The sequence below is a fragment of the Dendropsophus ebraccatus genome, chromosome 13 (assembly GCF_027789765.1).
Source record: "Dendropsophus ebraccatus isolate aDenEbr1 chromosome 13, aDenEbr1.pat, whole genome shotgun sequence".
Taxonomy (NCBI): Eukaryota; Metazoa; Chordata; class Amphibia; order Anura; family Hylidae; genus Dendropsophus; species Dendropsophus ebraccatus.
The window spans coordinates 18031659-18051997 of record NC_091466.1 but is presented as its reverse complement, the minus strand read 5'-3'; positions in this window follow the sequence as shown (position 1 = coordinate 18051997).

Sequence of the window (20339 nt, the reverse complement as noted above, 5' to 3'; positions counted from 1 at the left end):
TCAGGAACAATGGGAAGGCAGCGGGCAAGGATAGGGACAAGGACTAAGGACAGGAACCAGGGACAAGGACTAAGGTCAGGAACAACAGGGAGCTGGGCCAAACGCTATGGGAAGCATGTAGAGGCTCCAACACGAGGGACAGGGCATGCTGGGATTTATAGGGAGTGATTGGGTGCAACTACCAATTAGGGACGGACTGGCCCTTTAAATCTGAGACAGCCGGCGCGCGCGCGCCCTAGGAGGCGGGGACGCGCGCGCCGGCCGGCACAGACGGAGAGCGGAGCGGGACGAGGTGAGGCGCCCCCCGGGGCCGAACAGACCGCAGCGCCGGGTCCCTGCACCGGGACCCCGGCAGCCGCGTCAGACAGAGGGCGGTCGCGGCGGCGGCCCGAAGCACGGGACGCCGCCGTGGCCATGACAGTACCCCCCCCCTTTGGCCTCCCCCTCTTTCTTGCCTGCAGAAGGAGGCATCAGGCACATCTTGGTATTCCGCCGGTAGGCCGGACAAAGGCTTGGCGGGCTCGGGTGACAACATAGAATGCTTAGGCTGAGGTGACCTCAGACACTGGTTGGAACAGTCCTGACCCCAACTGAGAATCTCCCCGGTTCTCCAGTCCAGTTTAGGGGCATGTAATTGCAGCCAAGGGAGTCCCAGGAGGATGGTGGAAGAAGAATGGGGCAGGACGTAGAAGGAGATCTTTTCCAGATGTGAAGTGCCCTCCTGGAGGACTAGAGGTGCGGTCTGGTAGTGCACATGGTCGGTAAGAATCTCGCCCGTGACCGAGGAGATAGTCAGGGGTCTGGCTAGTGGGGTCACGGGTAGCCGCCATCTCTGGACCAATGTAGCTGCAATAAAATTGCCTGCTGACCCAGAATCAAGAAAGGCAGTAGTCTGGTGAGTTTGTCCTGAGGGGGTCTGGATGGAAACTGGCACAGACAAACTTGGAGAGGTGGCATTCACACTCAGGGAGACCTCTCCCACCGGACCTAGGTGCTGGAGTTTCCCGGACGCTTGAGGACGTTGGGGACATCTCAGCCGAAAGTGATCCGAACCACCGCAGTAGAGGCAGAGATTCAGCTCCAGACGACGAAGTCTTTCATCAGGCGTCAGGCGAGCTCGTTCCACCTGCATGGGTACTTCTGGAGGCGACTGGGGCATAGGAGCAACGGGATTCTGGAACACCGGCGCCAGCCGAGGATGGCGACGGGGCAGGCTCAGTCGTCGTTCCTGCCGGACCTCCTCCTCTCTCTCGGAAAATCGGTTGTCGACTCTGGTAGCCAGTAGGATAAGATCGTTCAGAGATGTAGGGAGGTCGCGGGCGGAGAGCACGTCTTTCACTCGACCGGATAGGCCCTTCTTGAAGGTGGCTAATAGGGCGGCCTAGTTCCAGTCCAATTCAGCTGCCAGGGTGCGGAACTGGATGGCATAGTCACCGACAGAGGAGCTCCCTTGAGAGAGGTTGAGAAGAGCAGTCTCAGCTGAAGTAGCACGGGCAGGTTCCTCAAAGACGGAGCGAAACTCGGCCAGGAAGGCCCGGAGATTGGCAGCAACAGGATCATCACGGTCCCACAGTGGTGTGGCCCAGGCCAGAGCTCTTCCTTCCAATAGGCTGATGATGAAAGCCACTTTAGAGCGCTCGGCGGGAAACTGACTACTTAAAAGTTCAATATGCATGGTGCACTGAGTCAGGAATCCTCTGCACAACTTGGAGTCACCAGCGTATTTGCTTGGGAGAGCCAGTCGAAGTGTAGAAAAAGCAGCAGGAGGTGGTGTGTGCTGGGCTGTAGTATGCTGCTGTAAGGCGGCAGTGAGTTGCTGGATCTGCTGCGACTGTTGCTGGATTTGTTGAGCCTGTTGAGCGACCACTCTGGCGACGTCACGGAGATCAGGCACCTCGCCGGGATCCATGGTTGGAGCCTACTGTAACGCCTGGAGTAGTGGATCCACTGGACCGTCACTAGCGATAGCACTAACCTCACCAGGGAGCGGAGTCTAAGGGGCCGCTGGTTTTCACCAGAGCCCGCCGCAAGGCGGGATGGACTTGCTGCGGCAGGCGACCCCCAGGTCGCTACCCCTGGCTTGGTTGCTGGTGACGGCAGGCGAGGCGTGGCAGGAGCAGTAGGCGGGAGATCGTGCAGGCAGAGGACAGAAGGCGTGCTCGCAGGTGGCGGACAGGACTCAGGAACAATGGGAAGGCAGCGGGCAAGGATAGGGACAAGGACTAAGGACAGGAACCAGGGACAAGGACTAAGGTCAGGAACAACAGGGAGCTGGGCCAAACGCTATGGGAAGCATGTAGAGGCTCCAACATGAGGGACAGGGCATGCTGGGATTTATAGGGAGTGATTGGGTGCAACTACCAATTAGGGACGGACTGGCCCTTTAAATCTGAGACAGCCGGCGCGCGCGCGCCCTAGGAGGCGGGGACGCGCGTGCCGGCCGGCACAGACGGAGAGCGGAGCGGGACGAGGTGAGGCGCCCCCCCGGGGCCGAACAGACCGCAGCGCCGGGTCCCTGCACCGGGACCCCGGCAGCCGCGTCAGACAGAGGGCGGTCGCGGCGGCGGCCCGGAGCACGGGACGCCGCCGCGGCCATGACACTAACCGGCTGCATTTATCTTTCCTTCAACTTTGACCAAGTGTCCTGTGCCTTTGTATCTCGCATGTCCACAAAACATAAGCGATTCACCCCCGTGCTGTACAGTAGGCATGGTGTTCCTTTCATCATAGGCCTTGCTGACACCTCTCCAAATGTAACATTTATGGTTGTGGACAAAAAGTTAGATTTTGGTCTCATAACTCCAAATGACCTTGTTCCAGAAGTTTTGAGGCTCGTCTCTGTCCTGTCTGGTGTATTGTAGGTGAGATACTTTGTGGCATTTGCACAGTAATGGATTTTATCTGGCGACTCAACCATGCAGCCCATTTTTCTTCAAGTGCCTCCTTATTGTGATTTTTGAAGCAGCCACATCGCTAGTTTTCAGAGAGTTCTGTATTTCAGCTGATGTTGTGTTTTTTTTGAGTGGGTATGTGGGTAGCTGCCTGTATGTATGTGCCTCCATATAGTAATAATGACCCCTGCTGTGCCCCCATATAGTAATACTAATACCTGCTGTGCCCCATAAAATAATAATGTCCCCTGATGTGCCCTCCATATAGTAATAATGTCTCTGCTGTGCCCTCCATATAGTAATAATGTCTCCTGCTGTGCTCCCATATAGTAATAATGTCTCCTGCTGTGCCCCATATAGTAATAATGTTCCCTGCTGTGCCTCCATATAGTAATAATGTCCACTGCTGTGCCTCCATATAGTGATAATGCCTCCTGCTGTGCCCTCAATATATTAATAATGTCCCATGCTGTGTCCCCATATAGTAATAATGTTCCCTGCTGTGCCCCATATAGTAATAATGCCTCCTGCTGTTCCCTCCATATAGTAATAATGCCCCCTGCTGTACCCTTCATATAGTAATAATAGCCCCTGCTGTGACACCCATATAGTAATAATGTCCCCTGCTGTGCCCCCATATAGTAATAATGTCCCCTGCTGTGCCCCATATAGTAATAATGTCTCCTGCTGTGCCCCATATGTAATAATTTCTCCTGCTGTGCCCTCATATAGTAATACTGCCCCCTGCTGTGCTCCCATATAGTAATAATGTCCCTTCTGTGCCTCTATATAGTAATAATGCCTCCTGCTGTGTCCTCATATAGTAAAAATCCCTCATGTTGTGCCCCATATAGTAATAATGCCCCAGCTGTGCCCTTCATATAGCAATATTGTTCCCTGCTGTGCCCCATATAGTAATAGTGTCCCCTGCTATGTCCTCCATATAGTGATAATGTCCCCTGCTGTGCTTCCATATAGTAATAATGTCCCCTGCTATGCCCCCAATATAGCAATAATGTCCCCGCTGTGCCCTCCATATAGTAATAATGTCCCATGCTGTGCCCTCCATATAGTAATAATACTCCTGCGGTGCCCTCCATATAGTAGTAATGCCTCCTGCTGTGTCCTCATTTAGTAATACTGCCCCCTGCTGTGCCCCCATATAGTAATGATGTCTCCTGCTGTGCCTTCCATATAGTAATAATGTGTCCTGCTGTGCCCTCCGTATAGTAATGTGTCCTGCTGTGCCCTCCATATAGTAATAATGCGCCCTGCTGTGCCCTCCATATAGTAATAATGCCCCCTGCTGTGACACCCATATAGTAATAATGTCCTCTGCTGTGCTCTCCGTATAGTAATAATGTCTCCTGATGTGCTCCATATGTAATAATGTCTCCTGCTGTGCCCCATATAATAGTAATAATGTCCCCTGCTGTGCCCCCATATAGTAATAATGTCTCCTGCTATGCCCCATATTTAATACTGCCCCCTATGTAATAATGTCTCCTGCTGTGTCCTCATATAGTAATAATCCCTCCTGCTGTGCCCCATATAGTAAATACCCCTGCTGTGCCCTCCATATAGTAATAATGTCCCCTGCTGTGCTTCCATATAGTAATAATGTCTTCAGCTATGCCCCCCTATATAGTAATAATGTCCCCGCTGTGCCCTCCATGTAGTAACAATACTCCTGCTGTGCCCTCCATATAGTAGTAATGCCCCCTGCTGTGTCCCCATATAGTAATAATGTCCCCTGCTGTGCCCTCCAGATAGGAATAATGTCTCCTCCTGTGCCCTCTTTATAGTAATAGTTTACTCTGCTGTACCTCCATATAGTAATAATGTCCCCTGCTGTACCTCTATATAGTAATAATGCCCCCACTGTACCTCTATACAGTAAAAATGTCCCCTGCTGTGCCTCCATATAGGAATAATGTCTCCTGCTGTGCCCTCCATATAGTAATAATGTCCCCTGCAGGACCAAACGTAGTCTAGTTGTAAATTGTTTATAGATTGTAAGCCTTGCAGACAGGATCCTCTATCCCTATGCACCAGTCTGCCATTTACCTTATTCATGGAACTTCCCAGAGAAAGAGAGGTTTACAACGGGGATTTGCTACTGCTCTGGACAGTACCTGACATGGACAGAGATGGCAGCAGAGAGCAGTGTGTCAGACTGGAAAGAATTCGCCACTTCCTGCATGACATACAGCAGCTGATAAGTACTGGTAAATCGCTTTAGGTTTTTTACCAGAATGGATCGGTGCTGGTGGCACAGCCCTTGTTTTGAACCACTACCCGATTCTTGCACATGGAGCCGGTCTGTTCCCGAGCGCCAGCTCATCATGAAGCACTGGAGGCAAGTCGGTCGACAAACAGTGTAAGGACTTCCCCTCCCCTTTGTGATGCGGCTCCATTATAATCAATGAAGTCACGTCATGGGGGGAGGGGGCTTCATCACAATGGGGGTTGGCAGGCCTGCCTCCAGTGCTTCATGCCAGCGCTCGGGAATAGACCGGCTCCGTGCAGGGGAACCGGGCAGTGGTTCAAAACAAGGGCTTGGCCACCAGCACCCCCACACCGGCCTATGGCTATGGCTGTATCCCAGTTTTCCAGGCGGTCCTCCGGCTGTATCCACTCTCTCCACGGAGCGGGCAGACAGCGGGAGTGAGAAGCCAAGAGATCAGGTTCATACGAACCCGAACCTCGTCCGGTTCGCTCATCTCTAATCCTGACCCACCTGTATGATCACAGCCTGATTCCAATGCAGTTCTCAGGCTTAAAATTTGGAGCTATTCTTTATGTTCAAACAGTGGACCACATTTAAAATTAGCAGGGTCCATTGGTAAATATCCAGCCGTACATCTTGGCTTCAGACACCGCAGCACATATGTGAACAGAGCCTAACAATTTACTGTATTTTCCGACGTATAAGACGACTTTTTAACCCCAAAAAATCTTCTTAGAAGTTGGGGGTCGTCTTACACACCGGATATGGCCGCCCCATATGGTGGGCTCAAAAATGGCCCCATCCCCATCGCATGGGGCGACCACTATATAAAAACAAACATTTAACTCACCTAGGGCCCGTTCTCGGCCTCCACGCGTCTCCCGTACTATTCCCGGCGAAGGCAGTGTGACGTACACTACCTGCGACGGAGATCGCCGAACCTCTCCCGGGCAGTCAAGCGTCTCATCGGAGAGGCTCAGAGACGCTCGGCTGCTGGGAGATCTTTGGGAGAATAAGAGGCTTCAGGAACTTCTGGCGCCTTTCTCATTCTCCCGAAGCTCTCCCGGCAGCCGAGTGTCTCCAAGCCTCTCTAATGAGAGTCTCAGCTGCCCAGGAGGGGTTCGGCAATCTCCGTCTGCGGCGCAGGTAGTGAACGTCACACTGCCTTCGCCGGGAACGGTACGGGAGGCGCACAGAGGCCGGGAATGGGTCCTAGGTGAGTTAAATGTTTGTTTTTTTATTTAGCTGCAGTTAACCCCTGCCTGACTGCAGCTAGGCTGCAGTCAGGCAGGGGTTAACATTTTCTGGCGTATAAGTCGAACCCCTGACAATCTCCTTCAATGTCAGGGGTTGTCTTATACGCCGGAAAATACTGTAGTTTCCACAGTAATAACTGAAAAATAACCTAACATGATTTAGAACAGACAATCTGCAGATCTACCAGCAGGGGGCAGAGTAACCTAAGCTTTAATCGTTTACCTGCTCTAACCTCGGCTGGAGCCCTGCCAGTATCCGCTTACTACATGTAGCTGCATTGTTATGTGCAGCTTTCTGAACAGCACTTAGGGGGAGATTTATCAGACATGGTGTAAAGTGAGACTGGCTCCGTTGCCCCTAGCAACCAATCAGATTCCACCTTTCATTTTCCATGGTCTGTGAGGAATGAAAGGTGGAATCTGATTGGTTGCTAGCGGCAACTGAGCCAGTTTCACTTTACACCATGTTTGATAAATCTCCCACTTAGACTCTATACTACAGGGGTCCTCAACTGGCGGACCGCGGTCCGGGTTCGGCCAGCTGTCCGGACCCCTGGTCAGACCTCCTAACCGCTCGGGACGGACCGGATCCGGGGCAGTTAGGAGGTCCCGCTCCCCACCGCACTGCCTCCCGCCCCATAGGCGTACTGTCCTTAGATGTCAGTACGCCTGTGGGGCTGGGGACAGTGTCGGTCCGGCCCCCAGCTGATACGCGCTCTGTAGGGATGTCCCGGGGATTCCCCAGCAGAGCGCACACTACAGACCTCAGTGTGTGCCACCGGCCTGAACTTCCGGGAAGTACAGGCCAGCGGCATACACTGAGGTCACTGGTGCGCGCTCTGCTGGGTAATCCCCGGGACATCCCTACAGAGCGCGTATCAGCTGGGGGCCGGACCGACAGGAAATGAGAAGACAGCCGCAGCGGGGAACGAGGTGCTAGGTGAGTTGTGGGTTGTTTTGTTTTTTTTTGTCTGGGGGCCATCTATAAGGGGAGAGTGCACTGGGGGGCTATATACTAGGGGGAGTGCAGAGGGGGGCTATATACTATTGGGGGGAGAGTGCACCGGGGGGCTATATACTATTGGGGGAGAGTGCACAGGGGGGCTATATACTACTGGGAGGAGCTCACAGGGGCCTATATACTACAGGGGGAGAGCACAGGGGGCTATATACTACTTGGGGGCTAAATACTACTGGGGGAGCTCACAGGGGGGCTATATACTACTGGGGGGAGCTCAGAGGGGGCTATATACTACAGAGGGAGAGTGCACAGGGGGGCTATATACTACTGGGGGGAGCGCACAGGGGGGGCTATATACTACTGGGGGGAGCTCACAGGGGGCTATATACTACAGGGGGAGAACACAGGGAGGCTATATACTACTGGGGGGACCTCACAGGGGGGCTACATACTACTTGGGGAGAGCACAGGGGGGCTATATACTACTGGGGGGGACCTCACAGGGGGGGCTATATACTACTTGGGGATAGCACAGGGGGGCTATATACTACTGGGGGAAGCTCACAGGGGGGCTATATACTACTGGGGGGAGAGCACAGGGGGGCTATATACTACTGGGGGGAGAGCACAGGGGGGCTATATACTACTGGAGGGAGAGCACAGGGGGGCTATATACTACTGGGGGGAGCTCACAGGGGGCTATATACTACAGGGGGAGAACACAGGGGGGCTATATACTACTGGGGGGAGAGCACAGGGGGGGCTATATACTACTGGAGGGAGAGCACAGGGGGCTATATACTACTGGGGGGAGCTCACAGGGGGCTATATACTACAGGAGGAGAGCACAGGGGGCTATATACTACTGGGGGTAGCTCACAGGGGCCTATATACTACTGGGGGGAGCTCACAGTGGGCTATATACTACTGGGGGGAGCTCACAGGGGGCTATATACTACAGGGGAGAGCACAGGAGGGGCTATATACTACTGGGGGGAGCTCACACGTTTCCTATTGATGTTCAGCTCGGACCTTAACCTGACAATAGACCCCGGTAAGTGGACCTTCACTAAAAGTTGTTGAGTACCCCTGCTATACTACATAAGATGATACATGAGGCGAGTGTTGACTTTTTTTTACTTTTAAGAATTCAGAATTTTCAGTGACGGCCATACTGGAGAAATGTAACTGCAGGAAGCATTAAAAGTTGCCATGGAAATTGGCCCAGATTTTTCACTATTTAAAAAAAAATGTAAGGGGAAAGAAGGGGGGAAAAAAACAACCGTAAAAAGGAAGCAGTGTGAGTTTTAGGACCCAGAATTTTTTTATACAATTGTAAATTAGTTCCAATCTTAAAACATACTATACAATTTTCCCAAATAAAGAAGCACTCCATCATTCCGATGTTACATTCAAATCCACTGGTGCCTTTGTAACCTCTTCACCGGCTGTCCTACATCTAAGGAGGACAGAAGTCAGAGTCTTTGATGCTTCTCTATGGGAGCGCTCCACTAAAGACGCATTGGAGACATTGACTTCCAGTCTCTGGGGAAAGAAAAGGAGTCAGAAAAAACATGACATAGGCGCCAGCGGGATCTGAATGGCGCTGACACAGGGCGATGATCATATGTACTGCATTGATCTCTGAGATCAGTGCTCGATTACAATGGGCTGCTGAAGCCCATAGCAATCAAGTGCCAAACTGGAATCAACATCATTGCAGCGCTTAGTGCTGGCCTGGCAGCAGGAAGCAAGGATCGGCCCCCCATGTTATTTGGTTGAGATGGAAGTAAAGGGCCCAGTTTAAGGCTTCCATCAGACACACATTTTGCATTGGTTTAAAAAACACCACAAGAAAACTAATGTATTAAAAAAAAAAGATAGCTGTAAACAAATTCCTCTAAATTAAAAATGTCGGCTAACCCACTTTTTACATTTTAATGAGAAAAAAAAATCAAAGCTAACAAAAAAATAAACATAAATGCATAAACTGTTGAAATATTACATTATTTCTAATACACAGTGAATGCGATTTGAAAAAAAAATCAAATCAACTGGTGTCAGGAAGTGCCAGAGATTTATAATTTACTTCTGTTAAAAATTTTTCAGTCTTTCAGCACTTGTCAGCTGCTGTATGTCCTGCAAGAAGTGGTGGTTTCTTTCCAGTCTGACACAGTGCTCTCTGCTGCCACCTCTGTCCATGTTAGGAACTATCCAGATCTGTAGCAAATTCCTATAGAAAACCTCTCCTGCTCTGCACAGTTCTTGACATGGACAGAGGTGGCAGCAGAGAGCACTGGGTCAGACTGGAGAAAATACACCACTTCCTGCAGGACATACAGCAGCTGACTAGACCTAACATTTTTCATAGAGACTTGACATATTTAATAGAAGTAAATTACAAATCTTGGGAACTTTCTGGCACCAGCTGAGTTGAAAGATTGTTGGTGTTTTTTTGCTGGAGTACCCCTTACGCAGGCTTACACAGGATTAGGTAAAAACAGCTACTTTCCCCCCCCCAAAAAAAACAGCACCACTGACTGTCCCGAGGTTGTGTGTAGTATTATAATTTAGCTCTATTCAATAGAACTGAGTTGCAAAACCCACACCCAAACCGAGGAGAGGAGAGGTGCTGTTTCTGCGTCCATGTTTTTCTAAGCCTGAATAATACTTTAATAGCCAGGCTGTACAGTATGTATTTATATTATAATATATATTATAATTATATAGAACTGTGTAATATAACTTTATTAAAGAGACTGTATATAGTTTTTTTTAGCCTAGGAGAGGCAGTAAAAGTCCTTTTACACAGGGGGATTATCAGTCACACAGCCAATTACTGCTCCGGGTAAGGCTAAGTTCACACCATGGCCGTTTTTAGAGGGGGAGGGGATGGGCGACTGCACAGGGCACTGACAGCTTAGGGGCGCTGGTGGCACCCCCGGCTGCCCGCACACCAATGGCTGCCCGCACGACCGCCCCACCACCTGACCCGACCGTCTGGCTGCAGCTACCCCCCCGCCCCCCCAGACCACGCTAAGCCAAGCGCTCGTCACCTGTCAGGCCGGCCACCGCCCCCTTACACATCGAGAAGGTATGTGCGGGGGGCGGTGGCCTGCTCCTCGCAGGCTGGAGTAGATGAGGAGACAGGGACCTGCTGTATGTATTAAGGTGATTATAATGGTTTTTCTTTTGTGCGTGTGTGTTTGGCAATGGGGGGGAAAGCACGGGGGGGGTTATTACTATGGGGGGGATTGTTACTATGGGGGGCAGAGCACGGGGGGATTATAACTATAGTGAAAGCACAGGGGGGATTGTTACTATGGGGGGCAGAGCACGGGGGGATTATAACTATAGTGAAAGCACAGGGGGGATTGTTACTATGAGGGGCAGAGCACAGGGGGGTTATTACTATGGGGACAGCACAAGGTGGGATTATTACAATGGGAAAAGCACAGGGGGATTGTTACTATAGGGGGCAGAGCACAGGGGGGGGGTTGCTACTATGGGGGCAGAGCATGGGGGATTATTAGTATTGGGACAGCACAGCATATTACTATATGGAGGCAAAGCAGGGGGCATTATCACTATATGGGGGCACAGCAGGAGATATTATTACTATATGGAGGGCATAGCAGGAGGCATTATTACTGTATGGGGCACAGCATGAGGCATTATTACTATATGGGGGCACAGCATGAGGCATTATTACTATATGGGGGCACAGCAAGAGACATTATTACTATATGAGGGCACAGCAGGAGACATTATTACTGTATGGGGGCACAGCAGGGGACATTATTACTATATGGAGAGCACAGCAGGGGCATTATTACTGTATGGGGGCACAGCAAGGGACATCAGTGCTATGAAGAGACGAATTTTAGGGGGGGCAGAGCCGATGTGAGCAGCTGCAAGTTAGCTGAGCCTCCACGCCACATGGCTTCCTAAGCAGACCCGGGGGCATAATACGTCCCAGCTAAGGGGCAAAACACTGAAGGGGACCCCCAGACCTCCCACACCCTCCGGAGGACCCAGCAGGTGCCCGAGAACATTGGAGCGCTACTTCACTCAGGCGGGAGGTGAGCCGTTACCGGTGCGCAGAGCTCCTCACCAGACTCCTCGGCCCAGGGGGGCAGACGGCCCCGAACGGCAGTGCGCCCCTGGGTTGGCAGTCCTTAAGCAGTTATCATCACATGGCCATGCACCGTCAGGACAGGTCCTATTATACAGAGTCGGACTCTGATACATCTTGTACGGGTGCACTTACAAGTGGGAAAGATTTCTATTCTTTGGTGGCTGAAGTGTGGGAGGCCTGCATGATTAAAATAGCTCACAAGAGAAAGGACATTCAACATATCACAAACAGAGTAGAGTCCATTGAGGAAGAGCATGATGCCACTTGTACCTATATAGGTTCCCTACAATCCACCATATGTGCTCAGACTGGTGCGCTTGAAGAGATGCAGCGCCATGTTGAGGATTTGGACAATAGGGGAAGGCGGAATAACATAAGGGTGAGAGGTCTCCCAGAGGCAACACAGGAAGAGGATCTCTTTTCAACATGATTTTGGGGGAACTGCCGACTCATAAAATTAAACTGGATAGAGCCCACAGAGCCCTTAAGCCTAAACCTACTTCGAGAGCGCCAAGAGATGTTATCTGCTGCGTACATAATTACACAATCAAAGAGGCTATAATGGCTAAAGTCCGCTCCATGCGTGATTTTGACTTTGATGGTGCCTCAATTCAACTATTTCCTGATTTAGCATGGATTACGCTACAGAAATGGCACCTCCTGCGTCCCCCACTCGCTACCTTGAAGGACCATGAGGTGACCTATCGGTGGAATTTTCTATTTGCTTTGGTGGCTCGTAAAAATGGACGCTCTGCAGTGCTTCGGTCTCCAGCTGATCTCACCAAATTTTGTGAAATTCTTGAAATTCCAGTCCCTAAGATAGCTTACTGGACCACGATGGCTCCTGCTCCGCCTCTTCCGTCTGTCTGGAAACCAGTACACCATAAGAGGAGGTGTTCTCTGTATTCTTTGTCCCCCAGGGGTCCTGAGAGAGACTCTCCCACCTGAGCAGCAGCAGCTGTGGTGGTGGGGATTGTATTCTCTGGCAATAGTATAGAATTTATTGCTCTTGTCATTAAGTATGAGTTTTCTCACTCTTTATCCCTGATTTGTAAATCCCCGGGTTCTCATATTCCTATTTTCCTTCTTTTTTGATACCAATAGCCATGTGGGCGAGCTCTGGGTTTTAGAGTCTGTATTGGTTACCCTGTTACGTTGGTTTTTCCTTCTCCCCCTTTGGAGTTCCTTTTTTGCTGATAACTACTTATTTTTCCTATTTTGCATGGGTGAATCTGGTTATTTGAGCTCCCACTCAGACTCCAGCAGTCTGGAGTTTTGGCCTAGGGCCTTTGACCCTCTTGGGTCCAGTGTATTGGTGTCTCTGTTTCTGTGTTGCTTGTTGTCTCTTCTTTCCTTATGTGTTTCCATCCAGGTATCACCATCTTTTTTGTCCCAAGGATCATAGGGGTGGTCTGCTGACACAACCTTTTCTGAGATTTTAGATGGGGTAAGTGCTTACACGCTTAAGTTTTATCTCACTGTGTCTCCCAATGGTTAGGTGTGTAACCCTGAATGTAAAAGGCTTAAATTCTAACTTAAAACGTAGGCTGCTATCTAGGGAACTCCATAACCTCCAGGTGGATGTGGCTTTCCTACAGGAAACCCACTTCAATTCCACATCTAACTTTCAATTTATTTGCCACGCCAATCCCACGGTTTTCTCTGCCTCCAAAGGTAATGCAGGGGTAGCAATATTATTCGCCCGGAATTGCCCACTCCAAGTCAGTTCTTTCTACTCCAACCCATGGGGGAGATATGTTATAGTAGAGAGTACCTTGCAGGGTAAGTTGGTTGTCTTTTGTAACCTTTGCGCCCCTAATAAGGCACAGATACCTTTCATTTGTAAGGTTCTATCAAGTTTGGCCACATATCCTTCAGCTCCACGAGTGAATGGGGGAGATTTTAATGTGCCCTTTTCGGCCACTACTGTTGGCACTCTGTCTTAGCTAAACCCTTATCTGCCGATGAAGCTAAATTGTCGGTTGAATTCCGTAAGCTTATACACCTTCACAAATTGTATGACCTTTGACAGATAGATCACCCTACAGAGAGAACGTACACGTTTTACTCCCATCCCCATGAATCTCAATCTAGAATTGATTATTTTTTTGGTAACATCCCCACTGTTCATCTCCTCAAGCAATCCCAGATTGACCCTATCTCATGGTCTGACCATGGACCGGTAATAATGGAATTGGCAGAACAGACAGTGCCCATTTATAGCTGCCACTAGCGTTTGAACGGTAGCTTTCGTAAACATCAGATATCTAGAGATTCTATAAAGCAGTGTAAGGTTATGTACTTTCCTCAGAGGCGGTTTTGTGGGAGGCGCACAAAGCTCTGGTGCGTGATCACTGTATAGCGCTGGGCTCTCGCCTAAAGAAAGATAGACAACTTGCTATTGCAGACGCTAAAAAACGGGTACAGGATCTTGACTTAGCCCTCCATCCCTCCCTACTTACCCTGCACAGTCTTACAGCAGCTTGAGCGCAACTGAAAGAATCTTCATTTTTAAAGGTGGAGCGCCTTCTTTTATACTCAAGACAGCGCTTCTATGAGAAGGGCAATAAAGGGCATACGCTTTTAGCCCATATGCTTAATGACCGCTCGGCTGCTCAGTCCCCGCAGGCTATACAAGATCATCATGGAGTGCTGCAATATCACCCTAAAGAAATCTCTGCTGTATTTAGGAGGTTCTACTCTAAACTTTATTCCCTACCTATTACCTTGCCCTCTGACCCGGAAGCCTCTAGCCAGCGTATTAGCGCCTTCTTAAGTGATTGTAACCTGCCGTCTCTGTCTCCAGAGGAGGCGGCTGAGTTGAATTCTCCAATAATTCTCCAAGAACTGGCGGAAGTGCTCAAGGGTCTTCCCACGGGACGAGCTCCAGGTCCAGATGGATTTTCCTATCTATATTATAAAACATTTTTCACTGAACTCTCCCCTAGACTACTCTCCTTATTAAATTCTTTTATGCAGGGCACAGCGATTTCCTCATCTCTCTTACAATCATATATCACTCTCATTCCTAAACCGGACAAGGATCCGGTTTAGGATAACCTTAAGTTAATCACCAAAATTCTGGCGACTAGGTTGGGTTATTGGTTGCCGTCATTGGTGAGTAAAGATCAAGTGGGCTTTGTTGTGAACCGGTAAGGTGGCAACAACACAAGAAGGGCAATTGATATTATTGATGCTGTTAACCAGCAGTTGGAAAGGGCCCTAGTGTTGAGTTTAGACGCGGAAAAAGCGTTTGACCACCTTGGGTGCCCGTTCATGTTTGAAACTTTACAACACTATGGCATTGGAGGCTCTTTCTTGACTGCTATACGAAACTTATATGCACAGCCTAAGGTCGCACTTAGATTCCCCCATATGACCTCTGATGTCTTCCCTCTTTCTAATGGCACTCGACAGCTATGTCCCTTGTCGCCACAGCTATTTGTGTTATGCATTGAGCCTCTGACGGCTGCCGCTAGGAATTGCCCGGATATTCGGGGTGTCTCCATAAGAGGCAAGGAGTTCAAAATTATGTTGTTTGCCGATGATGTTCTCCTCACCCTGTTGGAGCCTCATACGTCCCTACCGATCCTCCATGACCTGCTTACCAAGTTTTGGGTCCTTTCTGGTTACAAAGTTAACAACTCTGAAGCTATTAAATTTGCCCGCTTCTACCATAGAGTTGCTGAAAACCAATTTCCATTTTTGATGGGTGCCCTCCTCCCTCACATATTTAGGTATACGCTTGACACCGACTTACTCCTTCTTGTACTCTGCTAATTTTCTTTCCCTCAAAATGACAATCCTGCTAAAACTCCTCTACCATTTTGAGACCTTGCCAATTAAAGTACCTCTCTCTGAATTAAAGTCAATTCAAAGCGCCATATTTAGGTTCATTTGGAACTCTAAGCGTCATCATATTCCACAGTCAGTGATGATGAGCAGTAAAACTCAGGGGGGTTTAGCGGTCTCAAATATAATTTATTACTATTGGGCTACTCATCTCAGACAGATTTTGGCATGGTCGAAATACCATGCTTATATGTGGATGGAGATTAAAAAAAATATGGTTTGCACCTTTCCATCCAGATTCCTTCCTGTGGTACCCCTCCCCTCCTTCGTACACCCATCTCTGGCCATTTGGTCCTTTCTCCCCTTCATTCGTTCCTCCTCTTCCCTGACATCTCCCCAGGTTTAGACTCACACATTGTTCGGACTTGGTCTGCTCTGAAATTATTTCAATTTGCTGACATAGTTGATCCACTGACTCGTACAATTTTGCCTTTTGAAAAATTGGTGGAGAGGACGTACTTACCGACTACTGCGCACTTTTCTTGTATGAAACTGCACCACTTTATGCTGACATGATCGGGTTCCCTCACTGTTTCTAAACCAACCAGCTTTGAACAATTAATGCGTATGGGCACTTCTACGACTGGTCTCATCTCCTCTCTCTATGCTATCCTGAACTCACCAGTAGGAGACACCCGTTAGGCATAAATACATGGACAAATGGGTGACAATTATATGTAATATATCAAAAAGATGTAAACAATTAAATATTGCACATGCTCTTGTGTGTACACTGTTCCTGTTGTAGCAGTACAGTTGTGTGGGCCAAATGTCACACTATATGATCAGTGTTACCCTCTGATGATCATCAGATAGTGTATAAGGGACATTGCACTGACCCTGCCTGACAGTGACAGTTTAAAAAAAGGAGAGACGAATTGTAGCTGCAAGAAACCATCATGGTGGTCTGGGCCAGAAGGAGAGGAAAAGGAAAGTGACATCTCAGAACAAAGAAGACGTCACCTCTGAGACACTGAATGGCTTTTTTTTTGCCCCAAGTTGAAAAGGGTTGAATAACAGTGCTCTATACCAGTGCTTCTCAATTCCAGTCCTCACCAACAGGTCATGTTTTGAGGATTTCCTTAGTATTGCACAGGTGATATAATTATACTATAGTGCATCAGGTATTATCACAGGTGTTCTTTGTATGGGAAATCCTCTAAACATGACCTGTTGGTGAGGCCTAAGGACTGGATTTGAGAAGCACTGCTCTATGTCATAATACACACACTGCTTCTCCCTAGTAACATCCGCCCCCCACCCCCGCTCCCCGACATCACTTAGGGAGGGGGGGGGGGGTCGCTTTTAGCAAGATTAGCCCTGTAGTTCAAATTACCTAGAAATGGCCCTGGTTCACTCACTGCTCCAACAATACTGCTAGGAAACTGCAATGTGTGTGAACACAGCCTAAGGGTCCTATCCATCAGCCGATAAATTAACTATTTTTTTTTTGGGATTGTGCGTCCCTTTACACTTTTAAATTATATATGAAAAAATAATCTGCAGTGCAAAAAAGACATGCAAAACAAGAGTCCATGGAGCCTCAGTTACGAGTCTCAAAACACGGGATAGCCAGATATCTCTAGCCTGTTGCCAACGGGGTGCCTCCATGATGGGGAGAGCACCACACCACCCTGATAAATAACCCCTTAAGTCCCACTCGGTTGCGAGTATTGGAACATAGACAGGGAAACAACAGGGTGGCCCCTTTTTTCAATGTCTAACTCAAGGTGCGAGTATTGCGATCATGACAAGGGCTTACAAAGGCAGGCCTCCACCCACAGACAGCCGTTTCGGGGTATTTGCCCCTCGTCATTGTGGGGTAGGATTCTGGCTAGTTGGGGCAATGACAAATTAACCAACAAAACACAGTAATCACTGAACTCAAGGAGAACAGTGAAAAAAAGACATGCTTTAAATAAATCTGCTTTATATAATCAAAACTACAAAAGCATATAAAGCAGACACATACAGTACAATGTAGTCAGGCTCCTGCCTTGTGAACACAGTCCTGTACAAAAAACACTGCCATATATTTAACCAAAATGAATGCATTAAACAATACAACTGAGGCCTTCAGCCAAGAAGCCATAAGACTAGAGGTACACGGTGACATGTGACACACAACTACAAGTAGCATCTAGAGATTGGTGTGACTTGCTTTGGCATGTGGCGTGTCTATAACAGGGGTGTCAACCTCGAATACACAGTGGGCCAAAATTAAAAATGTTAAAATCGCCAATCAACTTTGATGTATTAAAGCGTGCAATCAGCATTTTTTGGCACTTTTATAGCGGTGTTCTGACACTGTCAGAGCGGTTTACGTCACCCTGTCCTTTGCACTATGATAAATGATATGGGAAATCCCCACAGTAGTGTCTCACATGGTAACAGTGCCCTATAAAGTGGCCAGCCCCTACAGTAGTGTCCTATACAGTAGCCAGCCCCCAGAGTAGTGTCCTATACAGTAGCCAGCCCCCACAGTAGTGCCCCATATGGTAGCAAGCCCCCACAGTAGTGCCCCATATGGTAGCAAGCCCCCACAGTAGTGCCCCATATGGTAGCCAGCCCCCACAGTAGTGTCCTATACAGTAGCCAGCCCCCCCACAGTAGTGTCCTATACAGTAGCAAGCCCCCCACAGTAGTGTGCTATACAGTAGCCAGCCCCTCACAGTAGTGTCCTATACAGTAGCAAGCCCCCCACAGTAGTGTGCTATACAGTAGCCAGCCTCCACAGTAGTGTCCTATACAGTAGCCAGCCCCCCACAGTAGTGTCCTATACAGTAGCCAGCCCCCCACAGTAGTGTCCTATACAGTAGCCAGCCCCCCATAGTAGTGTCCTATACAGTAAGCCAGGCCCCACAGTTGTGTCCCATACAGTAAGCCAGCCCCTCACAGTAGTGTCCTATATAGCAGCCAGCCCTCCACAGTAATGTCCTATACAGTAGCCAGTCCCATAGAGTCGCAGGCCCCCACAGTAGTGTCCCCTCCAGTAGCCAGCCCCCACAGTAGTGTCGCCCACAGTAGCCAGCCCTCAACAAAAGCCAGCTCCCACAGTAGTGTCCTATACAGTAGTCAGCCCCCCACAGTAATTTTCTATACAGTAGCCAGCCCCTCACAGTAGTGTCGCCTACAGTAGCCAGCCCCCCACAATAGTGTCATCTACAGTTGCAAGCCCCCCACAGTAGTGTCCCCATCAGTAGCTAGCCCCCAGAAGACCGCCCATAGTATAATCTGTTGCAATGTCCTGTCAGCGGGCCAGCTCTAGGAAATCAATTGATTTTTTGGGCAGGCCAAAAATATTGGCACCATAGACCAGACTTGGCCCGCAGGCCAGAGTTTGACATGCCTGATCTATACGGAATCATAGCCATATCACAAAGAGATTGCACATAGGTCGCAGGAGACTTGCATTAAAGGGGTACTCCAGCGGGGGGCACTTTTTGCCGGGATCGGGGAGGAGGTGGCCAAGGGAAAAGACGTCCACTCACCTCCCCGGTTCCAGCTCAGGTCCGCTCAGCCACTCAGTGAAGGAGGCGGGATCTGAGCGGACTTGAAACGGATACCGCCTCCTTCACTGAGTGGCTGAGCGGACCTGAGACGTCACGTCTCGGGCCCGCGTCAGACACCCGGAAGCGGCCGGGAACCGGGCACCAGAGCGCCGCGATGCGGGACTCGCCGCTGGAACCAGGGAGGTGAGTGGACATCTTTTCCCTCGGCCACCTCCACCCCGGTCCCAGCAAAAAAAATGCCCCCCGCTGGATCCGGTCGGGTCACGGAGATCTCAGCTGCTGCAGCCCGGCGTGCGCGGGAGATGAGTCCAACGCTCATAGAGAATGACGGAGAGTCCAGCGCTCCGTCATTCTCTATGAGCGTTGGACTCATCTCTCAGCGCGCGGGATCAGGTGAGAATAGGGGGCTGTAGCGGGGGGTCGGGAGCCTGTCACTCCGGCACGGGGGGTGACAGGTTCCCTTTAACTTAACTTCATGTTCTTTGTGTGTATTTTACCCACTTTTTGAACCATTTGTTGGCTTATTTTTGTACTTTTACATGTAACAGGGATATTATACACCATTTATGGGATTGCCTGTCCTGGATCGCATTAGACAACATGCTTTCCCTGGAGTTTGGGACTTTTAAAGTGTTTTTAATTGGGACTTTTCCCTACTTGTATTTGTTATGTGTACCTGATACAATAAAGTACTGTTATTTATTATTTTTGGTGTGCCAATTTTGCCATTATAGGACATGTCTTTTCTATCCTTCATGTAAAGAGGGTACCTGTCCCAATCATTCTCTCTCCAGATCTACATGCATCTACATGCTTTGGATATGTCCTACGCCTGGTGAGTTCCTTGGATGAGCTGTATCCTAATTAAAGGGGAACTATCAGCAGGTTAGACAAATCTAACCTGCTGATAGCCCCCTAATGCGCACGGGGCGCTGAGGGGGGCAGGGAACGAATCCATTACCCCCCTTCCCCGTCCATAACATCGGCAAAATTGCGGATGTGTAAATTCCCCCTAAGGGTGTGTTTACATAGATTTATCTGACAGATTTTTGAAGCCAAAGCCAGTAATGGATTTGAAAAAAGGAGATACCAGTCTTTACGACCTGTTCTCTGTTTATAGTCTGTTCCTGGCTTTGGCCTCAAAGATCTGTGAGATAAATGTCTGTGTAAATGCAGCATTAGAGACATACCTTCCTCCTCAGCGCCGTTCCCGTGCAGTTAGTTGAGTCCACGGGCTGGAGCACTGCCCTGCGCACTATGAGGATGGGGCAGTGCTCCTAAAGGTGTTCTGGATCAAGGAATACACTGCTAAGAGCACAGGCACGGTGCCGAGGAGGAAGGTAAGACACACACCTTCCTCCTCAGTGTCCCATGATTTGTCTAACCTGCTCATAGTTCCACTTTAAAGGGGTACTCCGGCCTGGGGGCTTTTTTTTTCCGATCTGGCCGGGGAGGAGGTGGCTGAGGACAACGACATCCACTTACCTCCCTGGTTCCAG